General features: G+C 37.1%; 1 pseudogene; it reads left to right on the top strand.

Moving 5' to 3' along the window:
- The window catches only part of LOC121482507, a 36,551-nt pseudogene extending 24,278 nt beyond the window's left edge, over positions 1 to 12,273 (top strand).
- The last annotated feature ends 2,693 nt before the right edge of the window (positions 12,274 to 14,966 follow it).

Below are 14,966 nucleotides of genomic sequence, written 5' to 3'. Positions count from 1 at the left end.
TCAGATGGTCACTCCTTAATAGTTCTCAGGAAGGTGTAAATAACAATTGCTTTATGTTCTCAGAAAGACTTAAAAATATCCATTTTCCTCTCTTCTAGTATGCTTCAATGTTAGATGCACAGGCAGTGAGCCAGAGGACCTGGGGAATGGCCTGTGGAGTGAGAAATTGCTGAAAGTATGAAGAAGAGATGGCCTGAAAACCAGAGGGCTGAATCATTGAGAAAAGGGGGAAAGGGATCAGGAGGAAGCACTTAGGAATAATTGGGAAACTGCCACAGTGTACTCCAAGTGGGCTTTAGCACCCAAAAAACTTGAGTCAGAGTTTTTGTTTTTCCCTTTGTCTTTTGTGTCTTTGTGTGACCCTAGACTATTCCTAACTTCCTTGAGTCTTAATCTCATCTGTGGTAATGGGAAAAATATTTTGTAGAAGCACTATCATAATGATTGAAAGAGAGAAGATATATAAAGTACTTAGTATAATGCATATCACCAGGTTATTATTACTTGTACTGAATCTTAATTTCATTTTAAAATACTTTATAACATTATGTTGTGTTCTTAGTTTTTAATCTTAGAGCTATGATTCATTTTAAAAGATATTTTTTCTTTCAACAAAACAAAAACATATTATGTAAAAGTACAGACTGTGCACAGATAAAGTAAAAATCATTAAGAGTGACACTAGAATGATTGAGATCAAGGAAAGTTGTAGTAAATTCTTACATGTACTATTAAATACTAGTTACCATGTGGAATGCCAAAGATAATGAGTCAGATATTTTTGTCTTCAAAAACTCACATCTTATTAGAAGGGTTTGCTTCATACCTATACATAAAAGCAAAATAAGTGGTGCCTACATCAATAATATCTTTGGTGCTATGTCCACATTGGGCAAATGATTTTCTTATCAATGTTACTTACAAAATAGTGATTAACTCAAAATTTACTGGTGCTTAACAGTATTTAGACAGTAAACTGGATGCTGAATTTACAAAAACCAGTGAAATAGGGTCCCTAATCTCAAGGGTCTCTTGGTCTAGTTGGGCAAACATATTCATTTGATGAATATTACAGAGTGAATACAATGTATCAGGGACTGTTCTAAAATTAATACCACCCAGGTAGCTAATAGTAGAGTCAGTCTTCAATTCTGGGTCTCTTGACTCCAACCTGCAATGTGTTTCATTTCTAGCTACCAAAACATGTTCCATAGCTCTTTTGGCTCTACTTAAAATCTGTTAAAGTCTCTAAAAAACCTTTTTCTGGTACTTCCTCATATGGGAACCCTGGAGGTGAAAGGTTTGTCTAGCTATGACGGTTCAAGGCTCTGAGCCAGGTCTTTCATCTTCCCTTTCCCAGACAACTGTTTCTGAAGAACTGATCTCTTAGCACTAGACTTTACTAAGATGGCAGAAACATAGAGGCCACTGCAGCTTCGTAACCCTTCATACTGGGTAAAAAATCTGCCTTCCATAGAAGGGCCCAATATTGTGGTTCTCACTTCCCAAGCTCTCTGCTCCTTCTTAATACACACAAAAGTCAGGATATGTACAAATGACCTGTTGGTTTTAGCACATTACTTATCTGAGTTTTGACTGACAGTGACCTTGCCCTTTATGGGGATGCTAAGGCTTGCTGTGTGCCTGGATTTTCAAAATGTGAATCCCTTTGAGGATAACTGTCTCATTGGGAATTATACATGCCACTACATATGGAATAAGTAAAGTGTTGCCATAATAAGCAGAAAAAGGATCAGCTTAGTGTCAAGCATACTTAAGTGTAAAGTCCCATATCCAGCATTCACTAGCTATCTACCCTCTATCACTGATACCTATACAAATAATATATATAATATACAATAAATATATAATGAAATTATATATAATAGTATAATACACATATTGGCTTACTATTACTTATACTGAAACTTAATTTCATTAAAAATATTTTATAACATAATTTTGTATTCTTAGTTTTTAACCTTAGAGTTAAGTTTTATTTTAAAAGATAATTTTTTTCAAAGAATGAAAACATCTGGGGCAGCCCAGGTGGCTCAGCACTTTAGCGCCGCCTTCAGCCCAGGGTGTGATCCTGGAGACCCGGGATTGGGATCAGGATCGAGTCCCATGTCAGGCTCCCTGCATGGAGACTGCTTCTCCCTCTGCCTGTGTCTCTGTCTCTGTCTCTCATGAATAAATAAATAAAATCTTTTAGAAAATTTTTAAAAAGAATGAAAACATCTATATCTATATATTTGCAAATTTACATGGCACAGAATTGATAATGAAGAAAGGTTATGATTTATTTATCTGTTTATGTTTCTCCCCCCGCCCCCGATTCTTCTCTGAGCATCTTGAAGACAGGATTTCTATATGCTTCATCTCTGTGTCCATACCTAGCGCAGTACCCAACATATACTTGGTGTTAGTGTATTCTAGTTGATCAAATACATTCTTGGTCTCTTCCTCTGCAAGGTGATATGATTCTATTTGGAAGTTCTTTGCAAAGCTTATACCCACCAGTTCCATGGAAATTACTAAGATGCTTAGAGAGAATTCAGATTTTCCTATATTATAATTTTTAACTTGCTTATTTCTATTATTTCAAAGATTTTGGGGACGCCTAAGTGGCTCAATGGTTGAGCATCTACCTTTTGGTTCAGGGCATGATCCCAGCCTTGGGATCAAGTCTCACATCAGTCTCCCTGCGAGGAGCCTGCTTCTCCCTCTGCCTGTGTCTCTGCCTCTCTGTGTATCTCTCATGAATAAATAAATAAAATCTTTAAAAAGATTTTTATTTATTTGAGAGAGAGAGAGAGAGAACATGAGCAGGAGCAGAGGCAGACGGGGAGGGAGAAGCGGACTCCATACTGATCAGGGAATCCGATGTGGGGCTTAATTCTAGGACCCTCGGATCATGACCTAAGCTGAAGGCAGATGTTTAACTGACTGAGCCACACAGATACCCCTAACTTGATTATTTTTATTTGAGGCTTTGATTCCAATGTGGCTAGATGCGGGCCAAATTTGTTTCTTTACATTCTACACTAGGCTGGGTAATAATACACCTAACATCACACAATATAGGCAATACAATAATATTATTACTACCCAAAATGTCATTGAATCCTTGTGGACATGCAGAGTTTATCAAAATGGTTGCATGGACTCATGGCAAAACAAAATATTATCTTTTTCTGAGTCACTTTATGAAGTTTTATGAATGCCAAGGGAACTGAGTTTCCAACTACTTAAACAGTTGGTCCAAGGTTACACAACTATTAACTGGTAGAAATGTGATTAGAATACAGATCTATACTAGGATAAAGGTCTATATTATTAATTATATCATGCAGAAGAATAAAAAACAACACAGCATAAAAAAAAACAACACAGCAAACACAGTTCGGGGAACCTAGTGTTTTTAAGCAGGTGAGGATCATATCTAAGCTGTAAACTCTGTGTGCCACTAAAAATGCCATAATAAAAAACCAGCAGTCAATGAAATAATTCTTTATATAAGTCATGATGGCAGTGCTAGGGATCTAGAAAAACTTGAACTCAAATCCTAACTCCACTCCAACTTTTGGTTTCCATTTATATAATTGGCATTAATAGCAAGACGTTATGAGAATTAAGGAAGAGGAAATGTTTAATCTGGGGCCTAGTGCATAGACTTGTTCTTTACCAATGTTGGATGACCCATTCCTTTTCTTTGATCCTAGGCAATGTTAAGCATTAACCCCTTTATACATAGATAAAATTTCTGTTACAAAAGCAAGTGTGAGGATTGCTCTTGTCTCTCTCCTTGTTGGTGAAGATAAAAGATGGGAGTTAAAGTTCAAATAATTAGGAAATAATACTTAAGCAATATTAATGAAATTTTTAATAATTGTAACTCCAAACATTGGAATGCTATGCTCTTAAAAATGATTTTACTATTCTTTTTTATTTTATTTTCTTGTATATTTTTATTGGAGTTCGATTTGCCAACATATAGTACTATTCTTTTTTTAAAAGATTTTATTTATTTATTTATTCATGAGAGACACAGAGACATAGGCAGAGGGAGAGGCAGGCTCCTCGAAGGGAGCCTCATGTGGGACTCAATCCCCAGATCCCAGGATCACAACCTGAGCCAAAGGCAGACACTCAACCACTGAGCCAACCAGATTTTCTATTCTTAAATTATATATTCTTTCAATGTTATTCTAATAGGGGCATATTAACATGGTTATGTTGAGTTCCACTGGGATTGTATTAAGTCTGTAAGTGAAATGTATAAATCTAGAGAAATATGTATAGGATCTATGTGTGGAAAACTACAAAACTTTGATGAAAAATCAAAGAACTAAATAAATGGTGAAATATTCCATATATACATATAGGAAAACTCAATAGTCAAGACATCTGTTCTTCCCAATTTGATTTATGGATTCAATGTAATTCTAATCAAAGTAAGAGTAAGTTATTTTGCAGATATTGAAAACATGATTTTATATTTATGTTCAAAGACAAAAAATAAGAATTGTCAACACAATATTGAAGAAAAAAGAAGTTGGAGGACTGGCACTATCTAACTTCAAATCTTCCCATAAACCTACAGTAATCAAGACAGTATAGTATTGGAAAAATAATTAAAAGAGATATATGGAACAGAAGAGAGCCAAGAAATACATCCATAAAAATATACAAAAATGATCTTTGATTAAGGAGCAAAGGTAATTTAATGGAAAAATACAGTCTTCTCAACAAATGGTGTTAGAACAACTGGACATCCACTTGCAAACTAAATAAATGTAGACAAGACCTTACATCTTTCACAAAAACTAACCTAAACTGGACCATAGATCTAAAAGCAAAACACAAGGCTATGAAACTCTCAGAAGATAACATAGGAAAAATCTGGGTGACCTTGGGTTTGGAAATCATATTTTAGATACAATACCAAATGTGCAATCTATGAAAGAAAAAACTAATAACTTAGAGTCAGTTAAAATTAAACACTTGTGCTCTGCAAAACACACTCTTTTTTCTTTTTAAAAAGTTTTTATTTAAATTCCAGTTAGTTAACATACAGTGTAATATTAGTTTCAGGTGTATAATATAGTGATTTAACACTTATATATATCACTCAGTGTTCATCACAAGTGTACTCCTTAAATCCCATCACCTATTTAATCTATCCCTCACCACCCAGCCCCCTACTCTGGTAATAATCAGTTTTGCTCTCTATAGTAAAGAATCTGTTTCTTGGTTTGCCTCTCTCTCCTTTTCCCCCTATGATTGTTATATTTCTTAAATTCTACACTTGAGTGAAATCATATGGTATTTGTGTTTCTCTGACTAACTTATTTTGCTTAGCATAATACTCTCTAGCTCCATCCATGCTATTACAAATGGCAAGATTTCATTCTTTTTGATAGCTGAGTAATATTCCATTGTGTACATATATACCACATCTTTATCCATCAGTTGATGGATACTTGGGCTGTTTCCATAATTTGGCCATTGTAAATAATACTGCTACAAACATTGGGGTGCATGTATACTACCCTTCCTAGTCATACTTGCCTCAGTTCCAGCACTGTGGACCCCTCCCCCAGAAGACCTGCATAAATCCCACCAACACTTAATCTCCTGATCCACATGTTTTATGAGAATTCAGTTCCAGTGGTGGTGGTGGCAGGTCTCACTTAGCAATCAGACTGGTGTATATCTTGTTAAAACACATGCCACCTTCACTAGTAAACAAACACAGCTCATAGTAGGCAAAGAGAGCCACAGAAGACAACTGGAATGAAGGAAAAACCAGCCAGAACTCTACAGAAGGCACATAGTACACACAGGAGACACTCCCTGAAGTTCCAGGTCCTAGGGAACAGAGGATATTGCACTGCAGGGTGGTATAGGACCTATTTTTCATAAGGCCATTACTTTCAAGAGCGAAAGACATAGCTGACTTTTCTAAAATAAAGAAACAGCAGTGGTAGACAAAATGAGGATACAGAGGAATATATCCTAAATGAAAGAACAGAACAAAATCACAGCAAGAGACCCAACCAAGATGGATAAAAGTAATACACCTGATAGAGAACTTAAAGTAATGGTCATAAAGATACACACCAGACTTGAAAAAAGAGTGGAAGATATCAATGAGAACTTAACAAAGAGATAAAAAAGAGCCAGTCAGAGATGAAGAACACAATAAATGAAATTTAAAATACACTTGATAAAATAGGAGGCTAGATGAAGCAAATGAATTAAATAATGACCTGGAAGACAGAGTAATAAAAACTAATCAAGCTGAGTGAATGAGAGGAAAAATTATGCAAATGAAAAATAGTCTTAGGGAACTTAGTGACTCAAGCATAATTATATGCATATTGTAGGGATCCCAGAAGGAGAAGAGAGAGAAAAGGGGGAAGCAAATTTATTTGAAGAAATAATAGCTGAAAATCTCCCTAATCTGGGGAAGGAAATAGATATCAGGGTTCAGGAGGTACAGAGATTCCCAAAAAAATCAACACATAAAGCTCCACACCAAGACACATAGTAACCAAAACGGCAAAAAACTAGTACTAAAGAAAAAATTTAAAAGCAGCAAGAGAGAAAAAGACACTTATATACAAGGGAAATCCCATAAGGCTATCAGCAAATCTTTCAGCAAACTTTGCAGGCCAGAAAGGAGTGGATGATATATTCAAAGTGCCAAAAGGGACAAATCTTCAGCCAAGAATACTTTATTCAGCAAAGTTATCATTCACAATAGAAGGAGAGATAAAGAGATTCTCAGACAAGCAAAAACTAAAGGAGTTCATGACCACGAAACCAGCTCTATAAGAAATATTAAAGAGGACTCTTTGAGTGGATGGGGTGCCTGGGTGGCTCAGTTGGTTAAATGTCTGCCTTTGGCTCAGGTCATGATCCCGGGGTCCTGGGATTGAGCCCCACATCAGGCTCCATGCTCAGTGGGAAATTTGCTTCTCCCTCTCCCTCTGCTCCCCCTCCTACTCATTCTCTCTCTCTCTCTCAAATAAATAAATAAATAAATAAATAAATAAATAAATAAATAAAATCTGGGCAGCTCGGGTGGCTCAGTAGTTTAGCGCCTGCCTTCAGCCCAGGGTGTGATTCTGGAGACCTATGATTGAGTCCCACCTCAGGCTCCCTTGCATGGAGCCTGCTTCTCCCTCTGCCTGTGTCTGTGCCTCCCTCTGTGTGTGTGTCTCTCATAAATAAATAAAAATCTTAAAAAAATAAAATCTTTAAAAAAGAAGACTCTGAGTAGGAAGGTAAGATCATAAGTTATAGTATAAAAATTTAAAAAACCCACAAAATCAGTAAAAATAAATATTTCTGTAAAAATTAGTCAAGGGATTCATAAAATAAAACAATGGAAAATATGACACCATATACCCAAAATGTGGGGAGGAGATGAGTAAAGAATGGATTCAAACTTAAGTGACCATCAATTTAATATAGACTGCTACATGCAGAAGATGTTATATACAAAAACTTAATAGTAACCACAAATCAAAAACCAGTAATAGATAGGAAAAGAATAAAGAGAAAGAAACCAAGTATATCACTAAAGAAAGTTAAAAAACAAAACAAAACAAAAAAAACATGAAAGAGAACAAGAGAAGAAAGGATCAAGGAAAAACTACAAAAGCAGTGGTAAGACGTAACAAAATAGAAATAAAATAAATATCTATCCATAAGTAATTCAAATGTAAATGAACTAGATGTTCCAATCAAAAGACATAGGGTGACAGAATGTATTTTAAAAACCAAGACCAATCTCTATGTTGCCTACAAGAGACTCATTTTAGACCTAAAGACATCTCCATATTGAAAGTGAGAGAATGGAGAAACATCTATTATGCAAATGGATGCAATGGGAAAACACAAGTAGCAATGCTTATGCTGGACAAAACAGACTTTAACAAAAGGGCAGCCTGGGTGGCTCAGCGGTTTAGCACCGCCTTCCGCCCAGGGCGTGATCTGGAAGACCTGGGATCCAGTCCCATGTTGGGCTCCCTGCATGGAGTCTGCTTCTCCCTTTGCCTGTGTCTCTGCCTCTCTCTGTTTGTGTCTCTCATGAATAAATAAATAAAATCTTTTAAAAAAAGATTTTAACAAGAAATGAAGGGTACTGTATAATAATAATAGGGACAATCCAACAAGATGATGTAACAATTGTAAATATTTATGCACCCAACATAGGAGCACCTGAGTACATAAAACCATTGATAGCAAACATAAAGGAAACAATTGATAGAAATACAATAATAATAGGAGACTTTAACACCACATATACATTGATGAATAGATCGTCCAAACAGAAAATCAGCTAGGAATCAGTGGCTTTGAGTGACACACTGGACCAGATGGATTTAACAGAAATATTCAGAACATTCTGCCCTAAAACAGAAGAATATACATTATTTTCAAGTGCACATGGACCATTCTCCTGAATAGATCACATATTAGCCCCAAAAAACAAGTTTAAACAAATGAAGAAGATTGAAGTCATACCATGCATTTTTTTTTACCACAATGTTTTGAAACTAGAAATCAACTACCAGAAAAAATCTAAAAAGACCACAAACACATCACTTGGCAACAGGGAAATACAAATCAAAGACACAATGAGATATTACCTTATACCAGTTGGGATGGCTAAAGTTAAAAAGACAAGAAACAAATGTTGGCCAGGATGTAGAGAAAGGAGAAACCTCTTGCATTGTTGGTGGGAATGCAAGCTGGTGCAGCCACTCTGGAAAACAGTGTGGAGGTTTTTCAAGAGTTTAAAAATAGAGCTACCCTACAACCCAGCAATTGCACTACTAGGTATTTACCCCAAAGATACAAATGTAGTGATCTGAAGGGACACCTGCACCCCAATGTTTATAGCAGCAATGTTCACAATAGCCAAACTGTGGAAAGAATCGAGATGTCCATTAACAGATAATTGGATAAAGAAGATATAATTCTGCTCGATTTTTTTTTATTAACTGTCTTGTGCTGGGTGAAAGTTTTATTTGCTGTTCCTTCTCCAACTCTTTTAGGTGCAAGGTTAGCTTTTGTATTTCAGTTCTTTCCAGTTTTTTGATGGATGCTTGTATAGCAAAGCATTTCCCCCTCAGGACTCCTTTTCTGTATCCCAAAGATTTTTCACCATGACCAAGTGGGATTTATCCCTGGGATGCAAGGCTGGTTCAACACTTGTAAAGCAATCAACGTGACAGATCATATCAACAGGAGAAAAAACAAGAACCATATGATCCTCTCAATAGATGCAGAGAAAGCATTTGACAAAATACAGTATCCATTCCTGATCAAAACTCTTCAGAGTGTAGGGATAGAGGAACATTCCTAAGCATCTTAAAAGTCATCTATGAATAGCCCACAGCAAATATTCTCAGTGGGGAAACACTGGGAGCCTTTCCCCTAAGATCAGGAACACGGCAGGGATGTCCACTCTCACCACTGCTATTCAACATAGGACTAGAAGTCCTAGCCTCAGCAATCAGGCAACAAAGAGAAATAAAAAGGCATTCAAATGGGCAAAGAAGAAGTCAAACTCTCCCTCTTTGCAGATGACATGATATTCTACATAGAAAGCCCAAAAGACTCCACCCCAAGATTGCTAGAACTCATACAGCAATTCGGCAGGGTGGCAGGATACAAATCAATGCCCAGAAATCAGTGGCATTTATACACTAACAATGAGACTGAAGAAAGAGAAATTCAGGAGTCAATCCCATTGACAATTGCACCCAAAAGCATAAGATACCTAGGAATAAACCTAACCAAAGAGGTAAAGGATCTATACCCTAAAAACTACAGACCACTTCTGAAAGAAATTGAGGAAGACACAAAGAGATGGAAAAATATTCCATGCTCATGGACTGGAAGAATTAATATTGTGAAAATGTCAATGCTACCCAGGGAAAATTACACATTTAATGCAATCCCTATCAAAATACCATGGACTTTCTTCAGAGAATTGGAACAAATCATCTTAAGATTTGTGTGGAATCAGAAAGGACCCTGATGGCCAACAAGCACATGAGAAAATGCTCTGCATCACTTGCCATCAGGGAAATACAAATCAAAACCACAATGAGATACCACCTCACACCAGTGAGAATGGGGAAAATTAACAAGGCAGGAAACCGCAAATGTTGGAGAGGATGTGGAGAAAGGGGAACCCTTTTGCACTGGTGGTGGGAATGTGAACTGGTGCAGCCACTCTGGAAAACTGTGTGGATGTTCCTCAAAGAGTTAAAAATAGATCTGCCCTACCACCCAGCAATTGCACTGCTGGGGATTTACCCCAAAGATACAGATGCAATGAAACACCGGGACACCTGCACCCTGATGTTTATAGCAGCAATGTCCACAATAGCCAAACTGTGGAAGGAGCCTCAGTGTCCATCAAAAGATGAATGGATAAGGAAGATATGGTCTATATATCAATGGAATATTACTCAGCCATTAGAAACGGCAAATACCCACCATTTGCTTCGTTGTGGATGGAACTGGAGGGTATTATGCTGAGTGAAATAAGTCAGTCGGAGAAGGACAAACATTATATGGTCTCATTCATTTGGGGAATATAAAAAATAGTGAAAGGGAATAAAGGGGAAAGGAGAAAAATGAGTGGGAAATATCAGGGAGGGAGACAGAACATGAGAGACTCCTAACTCTGGGAAACGAACTAGGGGTGGTGGAAGGGGAGGTGGGCGGGGGGTGGAGGTGACTGGGTGATGGGCACTGAGGGGGGCACTTGATGGGATGAGCACTAGGTGTTATTCTATATGTTGGCAAGTTGAACACCAATAGAAAATAAATTTATAAAAAATATAGAGATATATTTTATTTAGGTTTACACTGACAAAACCAAGAATGTGAATTCAAAGATGAAAGTAATGGTTATGTACAAATGAATACCTCAACCTTAGCAAGGAATGGACAACTCTCCTCCATTTTGGAATTTTGGGATACTCCTTCTCTGTCAATTTCTCTCACTCACTTCCTCTGTGCCCCTCCTTAGTATTCCCACTACAGTGTGTACCCATTTATATCTCAGCGTCTATGTGTGTTTTTATTTGTCTGCTTCCAACATACGGTTGTGAAATATATGACTATGACAAACAATGTTTCATTGATCTTTGAATATCCAGGGTAAAGAACACTTGTGTAAATACCGTGGGCAGAACTATTTGCTATCATAATAAATATTTTATAGGCAACACAGATAGGATAAATGCACACTTGTAATAAGGACTTGATATAGTGGATACTATTTTTGAGGTATAATTTCTATAACTTTTGAGATCAGCTTTCAAGCAAACTTTTTGTGTACTGTGAGGCTTTCTAGGATAATCTCATTAACAAAAATATTTTTAGCAGCCCACCTGCTATCTAGCAAAGTACCCATAAAGCCTGACTTTAGCATATTGTTTTTAATAGCACCTCAGTTATGCATGTCTTATAACTTTAAGCTTTACAAGATATACTCAAAACCCACATATTTCTTAATATTTCCTATATATTGTATCATCTTTTACTCAACTCCATTTAAAGGAAATTTTATATCAGTAATGAAAATACAATACATGCATTATATGCTATGGTAAACATTTAAAAAAATAATTCCATGAGAGACAGGGGCCAAACCATGGCAGAGAAGGCTCAAAAGAGTAAAGATTCCTCCTGGAGCAGTTGTGTATGTAGAAAGTGAAACCTGGGGTGATATAACTACAGGACCTAGGACAGTGATTCACTCTAAAGCACAAATTATTGCAGAAGTCAGGCTAATAGTGGGTGAAGTAACCTATTTGAAGAACAGGTGCTTATCATAAATGCTTACCTTGATAATATCACCCCTAATGCTGATGATCCAGACCTGAAACCTATGATCATTGGCACCAATAATGATTTTGAAGTTGGCTGTTATTCCCAAGCCATGAAAAATGGGAAATCATAATGTTATTGTATCAAAAGCATATGTGGAATGAAATGTAATACTGACAAGTGGTTGCATCACTGTGGCTTGTTGCAATCTGAATACATTTGAGGTCATCCCTGAGAATACAGTGATTGATGGTGCAGACTGAGCAACCACAGCCTGAGATAATACAGCTGGATTTCATGATGAAAATCTTGCCAAACTAAGACCACCTAAAGAAGACTATGAAAGGGAGCTCAACTCAAGTAACATGGAAGACAACAGTGAGATACCACCTATGGACTTGGTAATAAAATAACCCTAGAAAGTTAAACCAGTTAAATAAACACGTGGTGAGATAGTATCAGTTTATCAAGACTTCCAGTGGCTTTGGAAGAACATACTTGGGACTCACCACCTGGGCTCTAATTGCAAGCTTTTTTTTTTTTTTTTCTAATTGCAAGTTTAACCGAAGTACCTTTTGATTTTCTAATATAGCCTCTACACTATAATTCAGGGAAAGGAGGAACACTAAATGAGAGCACTAGAATTCCATTCTGCACATAGTAAATTTAGAGACATTTCTTATTTATACATTAGTCTTGTATGAATTTACTTTGTATAGCTCAGCCCCCAAGTCAGTCAATTTAGTCTATGAGTCCTTAATATTCTGATAAAATAGTTTCTGACCCTTTAGAACAAAGAACAAATCAAAGCCCAGATGATGTATTGTGCAATCTTCACTCTGTGGGACTTCTCTATAGCAAGGCTATCAGCCTTCTCTTACTAACAATTTCTATCATACTGAAACTGAACCTAAACTTCATAACAGACATTCTAGGCAGTTAAGCTAAGTAGTAGGACAAACCCTGACATGCTGGTGACATAAAAAGTAGCAACTGGAAGGAAGAAGAAAGAAACCATTTTATCATAGCATCTTACTGCAATGTGGTGATAGCTCTTGGGGCAAGATGATAGATTTTCATTGGTTGAATAGTATCAAGTTTAGAAAGGGTACTTTACACTACTCTCTTATTAATCAATGAACACACACTATATTAATTATGCTGTGTAGAAAATTCCCCAAAATGTGGCAGCTTAATACTGTAAACATTTATTATATTACACAGTTTCTGAAGCTCAAATCTGGGAAAGGCTTAGCTGGTAGTCCTGGATCAGTGTATCTCATGAGGGTTTTTTTTTTTTTTTGGTATTTTTTTATTGGAGTTCGATTTGCCAACATAGTGTAACACCCAGTGCTCATACCGTCAACTGACGCCCTCAGTGCCTGTCACCCAGTCACTCCATCCCTTCACCCACCTCCATTTCCACCACCCCTTGTTCGTTTCTCAGAGTTAGGAGTCTCTCATGTTCTGTCACCCTCTCTGATATTTCACACTCATTTTCTCTCCTTTCTCCTTTAATCCCCTTCACTATTTTTTTATATTCCCCAAATGAATGAGACCATATAATGTTTGTCCATCTCTGACAGACTTACTTCACTCAGCATAATACCCTCCAGTTCTATCCACATTGAAACAAATGGTGGGTATTCGTCGTTTCTAATGGCTGAGTAATATTCCATTGTATACATAGACCACATCTTCTTTATCCATTCATCTGTGATGGACACCGAGGCTACTTCCACAGCTTGGTTATTGTGGACATTGCTGCTATAAACATTGGGGTGCAGGTGTCTCGGTCATTCACTGCATCAGTATCTTTGGGGTAAATCCCCAGCAGTGCAATGCTGGGTTGTAAGGTAACTCTATTTGTAAATCTTTGAGGAACCTCCACACAGTTTACCAGAATGGCTATATCAGTTCACTTTCCCACCACCAGTGCAAGAGGGTTCCCCTTTCTCCACATACTCTCCAACATTCGTGGTTTCCTGCCTTGTTAATTTTCCCTATTCTCACTGGTGTGAGGTGGTATCTCATTGTGGTTTTGATTTGTATTTCCCTGATGGCAAGGGATGCGGAGCATTTTCTCATGTGCTTCTTGGCTATGCCTAAGTCTTCCTCTGTGAAATTTCTGTTCCTGTCTTTTGCCCATTTCATGATTGGATTGTTTGTTTCTTTGCTGTTGAATTTAATAAGTTCTTTATAGATCTTATATAGTTCTATACTAGCCCTTTATCTGATACGTCATTTGTAAATATCTTCTCCATTGTGTAGGGATGTCTTTTAGTTTTTTTTTAATGTTTCTTTTGCTGTGCAGAAGCTTTTATCTTGATGAAATCCCAATAATTCATTTTTGCTTTTTTTCTCTTGCCTTCATGGATGTATCTTGCAAGAAGTTGCTGTGGCCAAGTTCAAAAAGGGTGTTACCTCTGTTCTCCTCTAGGATTTTGATGGAATCTTGTCTCACATGTAGATCTTTCATCCATTTTGAGTTTATCTTTGTGTATGGTGAAGGAGAGTGGTCTAGTTTCATTCTTCTGCGTGTGGCTGTCCAATTTTCTCAGCACCATGTATTGAAGAGACTGTCCTTTTTCCAGCGGATAGTCTTTCCTGCTTTGTCAAATATTAGTTGACCAGGGAGCTGAGGGTCCACTTCTGGTTTCTCTATCCTGTTCCATTGATCTGTGTGTCTATTTCTGTGCCAGTACCACACTGTCTTGATGATCACAGCTTTGTAGTACACCTTTAAATCCGGCATTGTGATGCCCCCAACTCTGGTTTCCTTTTTCAATATTCCCCTGGGTATTCGGGGTCTTTTTTTTCAGGGTCTTTTCTGATTCCATATAAATCTTAAGATGATTTGTTCCAACTCTCTGAAGAAAGTCTGTGGTATTTTGGTAGGGATTGCACTGAATGTGTAAATTGCCCTGGGTAGCATTGACATTTTCACAGTATTAATTCTTCCCATCCACGAGCATGGAATATTTTTCCATCTCTTTGTGTCTTCCTCAATTTCTTTCAGAAGTGGTCTGTAGTTTTTAGGGTATAGATCCTTTACCTCTTTGGTTAGGTTTATTCCTAGGTATCTTATGCTTTTGGGT

This window comes from Vulpes lagopus, chromosome X, assembly GCF_018345385.1.
Source record: "Vulpes lagopus strain Blue_001 chromosome X, ASM1834538v1, whole genome shotgun sequence".
In the NCBI taxonomy this organism is placed as follows: domain Eukaryota; kingdom Metazoa; phylum Chordata; class Mammalia; order Carnivora; family Canidae; genus Vulpes; species Vulpes lagopus.
Note: the sequence above shows the minus strand (reverse complement) of the source record. Positions and strands in the feature narration are given on the sequence as shown.